Below are 14,016 nucleotides of genomic sequence, written 5' to 3' on the forward strand. Positions count from 1 at the left end.
AAATATCAATTTGACTGTAAAACGAAAGTGCTGCATATAGCCTTACGCAGAATAAAACAAGGAAAATATTGGTGTATCACATTTTGCGATACGTTTATCGGTTCGCTCGTAATTAAAGCGTAAATTCGAGTGTCCATAATAAAAATCCTATAGTAAGAGGAGTCGTCAGGAACCTAATCTAATCAGTTTAAACAAATGAAAATAAAATAAAAACAAATGATGTATACATAACATAATAATGTAATATACATAGCGGTATTACTACGAAGAACAATATCCAGTAGGGACGAACTCCGATGCAGAGGCGCTGAGTCGAGCAGGTCGAGCCGCGAGCTGTATTACTGCGTGAGCTGAGACCGCAGAGACCAGAGTGACACCTGAGTCGCTTTGCTCACCGCTCTGGCTAGAGTCGAGACGGTGGGGTGAGCGTTGAGCGGGCGAGTTCCGAGAGTGGGGGGAGCGGTGAACTCACCCGCTCCGAGACAAATCGTCCGTTCCCTTGCGAGCAGATTGTTGCAAGTAGTTCCTATGTTGTCCGCTAGGTGGCTCTCTGTCCTGTTGCTCGCATCAACTGCCCAGAGGGCAGGACGTGTGACTGAAACGATCGCTGACAGAGTGCGATGCTAAGTTAAGCTGCGCCAGACACTGCGCGCGGCAGAGGACGCACAGAGACGGCACGGCATATGTGAAACACAAAATCCAATGGGGCACTGCACAATGCAGGCAGCCAAGGTAGAAGCAGGGCAGAGGCCGGCGCTGGCTGTGTTGTGTGGCATGCACTGTGCTCTGACCAGCAGAGGCGCTGCTGATATGCTCCGTCTCTCTCTCTCTCTCTCTCTCTCTCTCTCTCTCTCTGCCGTGGGAAACGTTTCGAGCTACCGTTCTTTTTTTCTGAATCACTGATTGTTCACTCCTTTGAAAGATTCAACTCTATGAATTAGTTCAAAAGCGGATCCCCCATCTCTAGTGCCTGGATGACGACGCGTCCCGACTCCACCGTCGCTCCAGTGCAGCGGGAACCGTCGTTCAGCCGACCAGGCGACGTATTTCCGCCGACCCAGGGTCCAGTGTCGACAATCCCGTGCTCACTGCAGTCGCGACTGACCGTATCGTTGGGTCAACATCGGAGCGTACCTGGACTGGTTGCTGTGAAGCCCCATATTCAACGACGAACACTGCACGGTGTGCTCTGAAGCACTTTTGCCTGCACCGGCACGGCACTCTGTCATCAGATGCGCGTACCTCGCTTTACAGAGCGAACAAGGCTCCGACGTCTGCGTCCTGTGGTGAGATGACGACACCCAACACTCGTGGTTTCACTGCCCTTCAGCTGTTTGCCACGGATGCTCGCGACGGTAGCAGGGTGAACAGACGGCGAGCTTCGCCGTTGACGACACGCTCGTTCCCAGGCGTCCGGGCACAACGGTCTGTTCTCCGCCAGAGTCAGTGGATTTGCCCATTGGCGACCCGTATCGTCGCTAGAACGATTCCCCATTCGTGTCTGCACTGTTTACACACTCCCTTACCACGTCCCCACAACCAGGCGGCATCCGTTCTCACGTTGCGCAGAATCCATGAAATTTCCACTCAGCCGTTTACGTCACGGAATCGCAGAACCGCTTAAAAATTGGTTGTACAGGGCTATTACAAATGATTGAAGCGATTTCATAAATTCACTGTAGCTCCATTCATTGACATATAGTCACGACACACTACAGATACGTAGAAAAACTCATCAAGTTTTGTTCGGCTGAAGCCGCACTTCAGGTTTCTGCCGCCAGAGCGCTCGAGAGCGCAGTGAGACAAAATTGCGACAGGAGCCGAGAAAGCGTATGTCGTGCTTGAAATGCACTCACATCAGTCAGTCATAACAGTGCAACGACACTTCAGTACGAAGTTCAACAAAGATCCACCAACTGCTAACTCCATTCGGCGATGGTATGCGCAGTTTAAAGCTTCTGGATGCCTCTGTAAGGGGAAATCAACGGGTCGGCCTGCAGTGAGCGAAGAAACGGTTGAACGCGTGCGGGCAAGTTTCACGCGTAGCCCGCAGAAATTTGGCTCATGCTACAACTGGAGACCGACAGCGCCGACTTCATCTTTCAACAGGATGGTGCTCCACCGCACTTCCATCGTGATGTTCGACATTTCTTAAACAGGAGATTGGAAAACCGATGGATCGGTCGTGGTGGAGATCACGGTCAGCAATTCATGTCATGGCCTCCACGCTCTCCCGACTTAACCCCATGCGATTTCTTTCTGTGGGGTTATGTGAAGGATTCAGTATTTAAACCTCCTCTACCAAGAAACGTGCCAGAACTGCGAGCTCGCATCAACGATGCTTTCGAACTCATTGATGGGGACATGCTGCGCCGAGTGTGGGAGGAACTTGATTATCGGTTTGGTGTCTGCCGAACATTTGAGAACATTTGAGAATGCCTAAAAAAACTTTTTGAGTTTTTGTATGTGTGTGGAAAGCATTGTGAAAATATCTCAAATAATAAAGTTATTGTAGAGCTGTGAAATCGCTTCAATCATTTGTAATAACCCTGTATGTCGAGATCGATAGCGGAATAAATATTACATCTTTCCTTTAGAGCCATATGATGAAGCTGTCGCTTTATGTAATCGAGATACTGCTTTGTAATTGGTTTCCACCCTTGTGTGTTATCAGTATTCCAATAACGTGACATCTACTTTTTCACAAATACCTCTCACAGTTAATTCTTAGATAAAAACATTACTTCATCAGTACCTACCATACTGCCTTACTGTACACATTGACAACGCTATTACCTCTGGTTCCAAATTTCGACTGACCTTCACCAAGACGATCTTCAGGGAAAATTCAACGAATTCAGAACTACGCCATCCCTTTTGCAAAATTTTCATGTTCAGTAAACAGCCCACAAAGAGGAACTTTATGAAAGGAATCAACTTCTATTTTAAAAAGCTGTGCAAACAAAATATTCCGCAGAACAGATTGACAAATGACTTAACGTTATTTACGTTGCCTGTATTGTTCCGCCATTGTCAGCCCCATCCCTGTGCCAGGCTGGAGAGTTCCTCTCTACCCTAGATGCATAGGTACCTGATTTCTGGGGTACCTTGTACCTCAGTACCAGGGCATGCCTGGCACGACTCACAGGCTTGAAGAGTGGGAGCAATTGCTGCAGTGTCTGCGTCCCACATATCCCACGACCAAAATCACCCCTGCCCCCTCCCCCCCCTCCTCCTTCCTCCGGCCTACTGCTGGTCTACCTCAGTGATCTGTCCTGCCCCCTCTACTCCTTGCCGCATACTCTTCAGACAACCCAAAGCACCAGCTCCTCACACGTCACGTTAAATGTTCTGAAGGCGCCGCTTACCTCGCTACCCATTACACAATTCCCCTTTCCATCGTCACCTGCACCACCCGACAGACTGGTGCAACAAACAGGAGCTTCCAGTAAACCCAGCGTAAAAGAGAAGCCACGACCTCTGGCTGCAGCAGTCCACGGCGATTCTGTGACCCTGCTTTCCATCTTTCCACCATTGCCCAACCAATGCCTCTTTTTAGTTCAGAAAGTACGTTGGGCAAACTTTTGATACAAAACCAATCTAGTGTGCATGCATCCCCAGCACCCAACACGAGGCCTATAACCGCCTAAAATCAATAAAAACACCAACAACTGCCGCTGGGATTTCATCCTCCTACCATTATTCTACGCTATAAGTCCTTCATACAGCCCATCCTGCAAATACAGGGCTATTACAAATGATTGAAGCGATTTCATAAATTCACTGTAGCTCCATTCATTGACATATGGTCACGACACACTACAGATACGTAGAAAAACTCATAAAGTTTTGTTCGGCTGAAGCCGCACTTCGGGTTTCTGCCGCCAGAGCGCTCGAGAGCGCAGTGAGACAAAATGGCGACAGGAGCCGAGAAAGCGTATGTCGTGCTTGAAATGCACTCACATCAGTCAGTCATAACAGTGCAACGACACTTCAGGACGAAGTTCAACAAAGATCCACCAACTGCTAACTCCATTCGGCGATGGTATGCGCAGTTTAAAGCTTCTGGATGCCTCCGTAAGGGGAAATCAACAGGTCGGCCTGCAGTGAGCGAAGAAACGGTTGAACGCGTGCGGGCAAGTTTCACGAGTAGCCCGCGGAAATTTGGCTCATGCTACAACTGGAGACCGACAGCGCCGACTTCATCTTTCAACAGGATGGTGCTCCACCGCACTTACATCATGATGTTCGACATTTCTTAAACAGGAGATTGGAAAACCGATGGACCGGTCGTGGTGGAGATCACGATCAGCAATTCATGTCATGGCCTCCACGCTCTCCCGACTTAACCCCATGCGATTTCTTTCTGTGGGGTTATGTGAAAGATTCAGTGTTTAAACCTCCTCTACCAAGAAACGTGCCAGAACTGCGAGCTCGCATCAACGATGCTTTCGAACTCATTGATGGGGGCATGCTGCGCCGAGTGTGGGAGGGACTTGATTATCGGCTTGATGTCTGCCGAATCACTAAACGGGCACATATCGAACATTTGAGAATGCCTAAAAGCCTTTTTGAGTTTTTGTATGTGTGTGCAAAGCATTGTGAAAATATCTCAAATAATAAAGTTATTGTAGAGCTGTGAAATCGCTTCAATCATTTGTAATAACCATGTATGTCGAGATCGATAGCGGAATAAATATTACATCTTTCCTTTAGAGCGATATGATGAAGCTGTCACTTTACGTAATCGAGATACTGCTTTGTAACTGGTTTCCACCCTTGTATGTTATGAGTATTCCAATAACGTGACATCTACTTTTTCACAAATACCTCTCATAGTTAATTCTTAGAGAAAAACATTACTTCACGAGTACCTACCGTACTGCCTTACTGTACACGTTCACAACATCATTACCTCTGGTTCCAAATTTCGAATGACCTTCACCAAGATGATCTTCAGGGAAAATTCAACGAATTCAGAACTACGCCATCCCTTTTGCAAAATTTTCATGTTCAGTAAACAGCCCACAAAGAGGAATTTTATGAAAGGAATCAACTTCTATTTTAAAAAGCTGTGCAAACAAAATATTCCGCAGAACAGATTGACAAATGACTTAACGTTATTTACGTTGCCTGTATTGTTCCGCCATTGTCAGCCCCATCCCTGTACCAGGCTGGAATATTCCTCTCTACCCTAGATGCGTAAGTACCTGACTTCTGGGGTACCTTTGTACCTGAGTACCAGGGCACGCCTGGCACGACTCACAGGCTTAAAGAGTGGGAGCAATTGCTGCAGTGTGTGCGTCCCACATATCCCACAACCAAAATCACACCTGCCCCCCCCTCCCCCCCCTTCCTCCGGCCTACTGCTGGTCTACCTCAGGGGTCTGTCCTGCCCCCTCTACTCCTTACCGCATACTCTTCAGACAACCCAAAGCACCAGCTCATCACACGTCACGTTAAATGTTCTGAAGGCGCCGCTTACCTCGCTACCCATTACACAATTCCCCTTTCCATCGTCACCTGCATCACCCGACAGACTCGTGTAACAAACAGGAGCTTCCAGTAAACCCAGCGTAAAAGAGAAGCCACGACCTCTGGCTGCAGCAGTCCACGGCGATTCTGTGACCCTGCTTTCCATCTTTCCACCATTGGCCAGCCAATGCCTCTTTTTAGTTCAGAAAGTACGTTGGGCAAACTTTTGATACAAAACCAATCTAGTGTGCATGCATCCCCAGCACCCAACACGAGGCCTATAACCGCCTAAAATCAATAAAAACACCAACAACTGCCGCTGGGATTTCATCCTCCTACCATTATTCTACGCTATAAGTCCTTCATCCAGCCCATCCTGCAAATACAGGTCCGGAGGAAGAAGTCAGAGGCGTGAGGCGAGGCGAGCTGCGCGGCCAGCCTACAGGGCCACCCCGAGCGACCCGCCGATTCCCGGAGACGGCTCCTCACAACAGAACTGAAATGTGCTGGCTCAACCGCGATTTATTTTCAAACAATATTCTTAAGAATTTATTATATTTACTAGCGATTCATCAAGAACATCAACACATTTAATCACACTATGTAAGCATGGTTCAAATGGCTCTGAGCACTATGGGACTTAACATCTATGGTCATCAGTCCCCTAGAACTTAGAACTACTTAAACCTAACTAACCTAAGGACAGCACACAACACCCAGCCATCACGAGGCAGAGAAAATCCCTGACCCCGCCGGGAATCGAACCCGGGAACCCGGGCGTGGGAAGCGAGAACGCTACCGCACGACCACGAGATGCGGGCTATGTAAGCATGCAAGTAGTTGCCAGGGAGTAACTGATGAAAACATAACCAAATTCCTTTAACAAATGGGAATTTCATTGACTTTAATAGTATATAAAAGCATGTTTTAAAAGAGACAGATTTAAAATTATAAACAGCAAGCACCCTCTAAATATCAAAGTTACAATTTATTCAGAGGCAGAAAGAAACAAGTTTTGACTGTATGAGCTTACTGCCAGAGAACCTTGCCCCCCCCCCCCCCCCTTTTGACACGGCCGTAGTTATGACCGCTCACAACAGCCTCGGAAAGACTACACTCATGCAAATCTGCAACACGCCAGATAACTTTAAACTAAGAGTTTTAACAATTTACACAAGCACACAAACTATGCACCCACCGTAGGAGGGATGGAAATGGTACAAAAAACTAACAATTAAAATATTAACCTTGCCACCGAAGATACAACTTGATTTTAACTTCTAAGAAAAGTCTTACGGTGAAAGGGTGGCAACTTTATATACTAAAATGATCATTTAAATAAAAGCCCATGAAATGCAATCTTATATAAAATTCTACAAGGTGGGCCAAACAACAGTTACGATGCTCTATAGTACATAGATACCGCCTCTAAAGATCATAGGCGATAATATCAAAGTTTCCAAAGATAAAAACATACACTCCTGGAAATGGAAAAAAGAACACATTGACACCGGTGTGTCAGACCCACCATACTTGCTCCGGACACTGCGAGAGGGCTGTACAAGCAATGATCACACGCACGGCACAGCGGACACACCAGGAACCGCGGTGTTGGCCGTCGAATGGCGCTAGCTGCGCAGCATTTCTGCACCGCCGCCGTCAGTGTCAGCCAGTTTGCCGTGGCATACGGAGCTCCATCGCAGTCTTTAACACTGGTAGCATGCCGCGACAGCGTGGACGTGAACCGTATGTGCAGTTGACGGACTTTGAGCGAGGGCGTATAGTGGGCATGCGGGAGGCCGGGTGGACGTACCGCCGAATTGCTCAACACGTGGGGCGTGAGGTCTCCACAGTACATCGATGTTGTCGCCAGTGGTCGGCGGAAGGTGCACGTGCCCGTCGACCTGGGACCGGACCGCAGCGACGCACGGATGCACGCCAAGACCGTAGGATCCTACGCAGTGCCGTAGGGGACCGCACCGCCACTTCCCAGCAAATTAGGGACACTGTTGATCCTGGGGTATCGGCGAGGACCATTCGCAACCGTCTCCATGAAGCTGGGCTACGGTCCCGCACACCGTTAGGCCGTCTTCCGCTCACGCCCCAACATCGTGCAGCCCGCCTCCAGTGGTGTCGCGACAGGCGTGAATGGAGGGACGAATGGAGACGAGTCGTCTTCAGCGATGAGAGTCGCTTCTGCCTTGGTGCCAATGATGGTCGTATGCGTGTTTGGCGCCGTGCAGGTGAGCGCCACAATCAGGACTGCATACGACCGAGGCACACAGGGCCAACACCCGGCATCATGGTGTGGGGCGCGATCTCCTACACTGGCCGTACACCACTGGTGATCGTCGAGGGGACACTGAATAGTGCACGGTACATCCAAACCGTCATCGAACCCATCGTTCTACCATTCCTAGACCGGCAAGGGAACTTGCTGTTCCAACAGGACAATGCACGTCCGCATGTATCCCGTGCCACCCAACGTGCTCTAGAAGGTGTAAGTCAACTACCCTGGCCAGCAAGATCTCCGGATCTGTCCCCCATTGAGCATGTTTGGGACTGGATGAAGCGTCGTCTCACGCGGTCTGCACGTCCGGCACGAACGCTGGTCCAACTGAGGCGCCAGGTGGAAATGGCATGGCAAGCCGTTCCACAGGACTACATCCAGCATCTCTACGATCGTCTCCATGGGAGAATAGCAGCCTGCATTGCTGCGAAAGGTAGATATACACTGTACTAGTGCCGACATTGTGCATGCTCTGTTGCCTGTGTTTATGTGCCTGTGGTTCTGTCAGTGTGATCATGTGATGTATCTGACCCCAGGAATGTGTCAATAAAGTTTCCCCTTCCTGGGACAATGAATTCACGGTGTTCTTATTTCAATTTCCAGGAGTGTATTTCAGGAATTAGGCCGTTACACTCCAACAATAAATTCGTTAACACACTAAATCCGATAAACATGACAGAGGCAGCTACTAACGTACGGTAGATTGATAGGGAGATTACCGAACAACCCGAACCGCAGGTTGCTCTAACCCGTCCCTACTCCACAAGGGAAAAACGGACCACCCAATTTATAAACAACCACCTTCCCGCGGGTGGGCAAACGGAGAAGAATGGTGGGACGACCCCACAGCAAAACGGTTGGTGACCTCACCAAAAAAAAAAAAACCAAGTAGAATTTAACAAGAGTAATTCAAACAACGTATCGCCAATCACTTAACTTCTAACAAACTGCGATTTCTCGAGAAGACCTGGCGCAGCACCCCCAAATCGCTCTCCCGAACCGTCCGCTGCCAGCCGCTTCAACGGACGCAGGAAGGCGCGCCGATCTCCCGTCTCACGGCGTCGCAGCTCGCACGGGCCAGACCGATGTCGTGGGTTGACTCCTGTTGCTCTCTTGTCGGCCGCAGAGCCACTACCCCTCGCTATACGGTGCGGCCCACTGGACTCACGTGGCGACCTCACATGCGCCGACACTCAAGACGAAAAAATCATCTTGTGTCTCAGTGCGCGACCGACAAACAGATCGATGCACCCGCCAATGACTGTTGCCTGAGCAAACTCGAGCAGACTGGCGACCTAACAGGCAGACTCAGATGCAGGAACTAAGCCCCCACCACGCGACCACTCGCTTAGTTCTCTTACTGGCGGAGTGGAAAGACTCTCATTTTGCCGGCTTCAAAGGTTGATCCGAACGACAGACATACTAGCACTCCGAACGACAGGCTGACACTAACTGCCTAACAAATTCGGACGAGAGACAGACTAGCAAGCTAGGGACGAGAGAATGACCCAGATTGCATGACTGGCGAGCTTATAGCGCCCCTTAAACGCACGTGAACAGGCAACCTTTCCCCTTTCCCACCAGAGGGAGACACCAAAGCTGCGAGTGCCACAGCGGCGCCACCGCCAGAGACGGAGGGCGACTGCTTCACACTATGCACTGCGGCGCGCTCTTCGAAACAGCAATTTTTACCACAGCTCGCTGGCCAACCATCGTATTGGAAGTACATCCTTCGTCTAACATTCAGAGGCACATCCTCCAGCAGTTCTAACAACACGCATCCCACGAAGATGCGTATCCCCGACGGTTGCGGCGGAATGGAAGAATATACGGTCCAATCAACCTATCACCGAAATTGTCGGCCCCCACATTAGGACCGATTCGCTGTTGATGACTGCGAATGAATCGGTGTGTTTCCTAGCAGATCTCAGAGTCAGTCATCCGTATGCGGAGCAGGTTTGAAGGTTAGTACACATTCCCTGTCTGTACACTGACACGACAACGCAGGCCAGTGCCGCTAACAAAATGTCTCTTACCATTACAAACTGACTTCAGAGGCCATAAATTCCATGTAGAAATATATTTGTTTGGATGTTCTCCATCTGCTGCATTAATTTGAACGAATAGTTTGGCTGTTCAAATGGCTCTAAGCACTATGGGACTCAACATCTTAGGTCATAAGTCCCCTAGAACTTAGAACTACTTAAACCTAACTAACCTAAGGACATCACACACACCCATGCCCGAGGCAGGATTCGAACCTGCGACCGTAGCAGTCCCGCGGTTCCGGACTGCAGCGCCAGAACCGCATGGCCACCGCGGCCGGCAAACGAATAGTTTCTGAACACCCAGTATACGGTTTTAAGTATAGTACAAACAAACTGCATGTTAAGTCACTTGAAAGCAGTGGTCGTCAAACTATTCTTCCAGTACTGAGATTCTGCGGTGGCACCTTGGGCTGCGTGTATACCCATGTTATTACTGCCTGCTAACTTACGTGAATCAGAGCGGCTACAGGAAGGGCGCGGTCAACTGGCCGCCGGCACACAGTACACTTCGTGTCGACCGTTCTGTTTCAGATTACTGCCACCTTCGTCGACCCCGGGTGACGAAGTGTTGTTTTTCCTGTGTGAGCAGATTAGTAACTGATTAAGAACAATAACTATACGTGTATATTTTAAAGCAGCTCCCAATACGAAGAAGGATCACAAATCTTTACTAAGTGTTTTATTGTCATTTTTCTTCTAATCGCCGTGTTGAATTACAACAGCCTTAGTTTAATTTCGTATTCCTTGCTACAAATAGACTGACGGAAAAAAATAGCAACGACAAAAAAGAATTAATGCCGAATAACGAAATTTCGAGAATACATTTGTTTAGGTGACATATATAACGTATTTTATTATATTATTATATTTAGGTAACATATTTAAGTATTTAGGTACCACATTTAAGCGCGAGATAAGTAATTGCAAATGTGAAATGCCGGTATATTAATAACCGGTGTAAACGCCAGAATGTTGAATGCAAGCACGCAGACGTGCACGAATTATGTGGTACGGGTTCCTGATGTCAGTTTGCGCGATGGAGTTCCATGCCTGTTGCTTGTTGGTCAGTCAGTCCAGAGACGGTTAATGGTCTTTATCGAGGACGCAGGACTCCGACGATGACCCACTTGTGGTCGACTGGAGACAGATCAGGTGACCGAGCAGTCCAAGACAACATGTCGACACTCTTCCGAACATCTTGGGTTACGACAGCGATATGTGGGCGAGCGTTATCCTGTTGCAAAACACCCTACCTCCTCTCAGAACGCTGTTCGTGAATGGCAGCACAACTGGTCGAATCACCAGAGTGACGCACAAATTTTCAGTCAGGATGCATAGTGAGTGCACACGAAATGGTACCCCAGACCATACCTGCAGGTTGTAACGGAACATATTAAAGGCTTTACTGTACCGAAGTATGCGATACCCTCCAAATTCAACCAGTTTAACGAGTATTTATGATTATAGCAAAGGTATTGTGTATGTTAACAATGATTGCATAACATGTCTCCATAAACAGTCAACCCATTAAATTATACTGAGTAACTGACCCACACAAAAGTTTATATCACTTGATCACTGATACAGCAAATGTCATCATGTAAAAACACTAAGTTCATCTTAAATAATTAGTATGAAGTACGAAAAATAGTGGCCAACTTAGGTATTTTGGATCTCCTTAAATAAAAATCACCCAGTGAAACCTATTTGTTCACTAGGAGCGTTTTCACTCAGTATTCACGTAAGCAATCCTATTTTAGACGAAAACCAATGTAATTCTTAATAATTCATGTTATTTACTTATTTATGCAAATTAGAGAAGTCAATTGACAAACTTCTAAAAACGGCCTTTTTGTAACAAAGAATTATTCTGTCAAGTCAACAAATCTGTCTGTCATTTTAATAACATGTTAAATTATGTCACTCGATGCAAATTAATAACTTTTCTGCACAAATTATGATAACAGATGTACATGTGACTTGTAAACTATATCTCTTTTTAGTAGTTCTTTGACAATGTTATGAATACAAGCAGCAAGAACGGTCGGAAGGCAGTCGGAATGTCACTTTGGTAAAGTGTGTTTGTGTGTTATTGTTTGAGGTGGATAAACAATGCAAAGAACATGTAACGGAAATACTACTTTGTGTTGTGTCATGGTCTTTGGTGGACAGTGGAATTAAGATGGCCACCAGAGTAATAAATATTTGAAGTTTACATATTTGTTGGTTTCGCTCGTTCTTTATCATCAAAAGCATATAAGAAACACGGGACCTCATGTTTTTAACCCTAGACAACCAGATTTAGAGCCAGCATCAGCATCGAGACACAGCAGCGATCCGGCAAGTAGCAGCGATTACCACAACACAATGCATTTCAATGGCGCCAACCGAACATCAAGTGCTAACAAGCTCCGTAAATGGGAGTGAAATAGTCCGATTATAGCAATTAGCTATATCTGCGACCAGGCGACCATTACAAGGTGTAGGTCTAGCGTGTCTTGCACGTAAACACGTTGGTTGACCCTCATGCGGTCTCCATCTGACCAACACACGGCCATCACTGGTACAGAAGCAGGACTGGGTTTCATCACAAAACACAACAGACCTCCACCCTGCTCTCCAGTGAGGTCTCGCCTGTCACCACTGAAGTCGCTAATGGCAGTGGTGTTGGGGTCAGTGGTGTGCACGCTACATAGCGTCTGACTCGCAGCTGTCCTCGAAGTAACCGATTTCTAACAGTTCGTTGTGTCGCTGCGGTGCCAACTGCTGTTCAAATTGCTTGCTGCAGACGCAGCACGATGTGCCAGAGCCATACGCCGATCGCGATGGTCTTTCCTGTCGCTGGTGACACGTGGCCGTCCCAAGTCCGGTCTTCTTGCGGCCGTACGTTCTCGTGATCACCGCTGCCAGCAATCGTGTACAGTGGTTGCACTCCTGCCAAGTCTTTCAGTGGTATCGTAAGAGCGACATCCAGCTTCTCGTAGCCCTGTTTTGCACGACCTCATTCGAACTCAGTGAGGTGTTGATAATGGCGTCTTTGTCACCTTAAAGCCATTCTCGAGTAACATCAACCCACAGCGTCCAGGCTCAAAGGTAAGTAACGCTCACGCCCGTTACAGATTGTACACTCCTGGAAATGGAAAAAAGAACACATTGACACCGGTGTGTCAGACCCACCATACTTGCTCCGGACACTGCGAGAGGGCTGTACAAGCAATGATCACACGCACGGCACAGCGGACACACCAGGAACCGCGGTGTTGGCCGTCGAATGGCGCTAGCTGCGCAGCATTTGTGCACCGCCGCCGTCAGTGTCAGCCAGTTTGCCGTGGCATACGGAGCTCCATCGCAGTCTTTAACACTGGTAGCATGCCGCGACAGCGTGGACGTGAACCGTATGTGCAGTTGACGGACATTGAGCGAGGGCGTATAGTGGGCATGCGGGAGGCCGGGTGGACGTACCGCCGAATTGCTCAACACGTCGGGCGTGAGGTCTCCACAGTACATCGATGTTGTCGCCAGTGGTCGGCGGAAGGTGCACGTGCCCGTCGACCTGGGACCGGACCGCAGCGACGCACGGATGCACGCCAAGACCGTAGGATCCTACGCAGTGCCGTAGGGGACCGCACCGCCACTTCCCAGCAAATTAGGGACACTGTTGCTCCTGGGGTATCGGCGAGGACCATTCGCTACCGTCTCCATGAAGCTGGGCTACGGTCCCGCACACCGTTAGGCCGTCTTCCGCTCACGCCCCAACATCGTGCAGCCCGCCTCCAGTGATGTCGCGACAGGCGTGAATTGAGGGACGAATGGAGACATGTCGTCTTCAGCGATGAGAGTCGCTTCTGCCTTGGTTCCAATGATGGTCGTATGCGTGTTTGGCGCCGTGCAGGTGAGCGCCACAATCAGGACTGCATACGACCGAGGCACACAGGGCCAACACCCGGCATCATGGTGTGGGGAGCGATCTCCTACACTGGCCGTACACCACTGGTGATCGTCGAGGGGACACTGAATAGTGCACGGTACATCCAAACCGTCATCGAACCCATCGTTCTACCATTCCTAGACCGGCAAGGGAACTTGCTGTTCCAACAGGACAATGCACGTCCGCATGTATCCCGTGCCACCCAACGTGCTCTAGAAGGTGTAAGTCAACTACCCTGGCCAGCAAGATCTCCGGATCTGTCCCCCATTGAGCAT

The sequence above is a fragment of the Schistocerca cancellata genome, chromosome 7 (genome assembly GCF_023864275.1).
Source record: "Schistocerca cancellata isolate TAMUIC-IGC-003103 chromosome 7, iqSchCanc2.1, whole genome shotgun sequence".
NCBI classification, from domain to species: domain Eukaryota; kingdom Metazoa; phylum Arthropoda; class Insecta; order Orthoptera; family Acrididae; genus Schistocerca; species Schistocerca cancellata.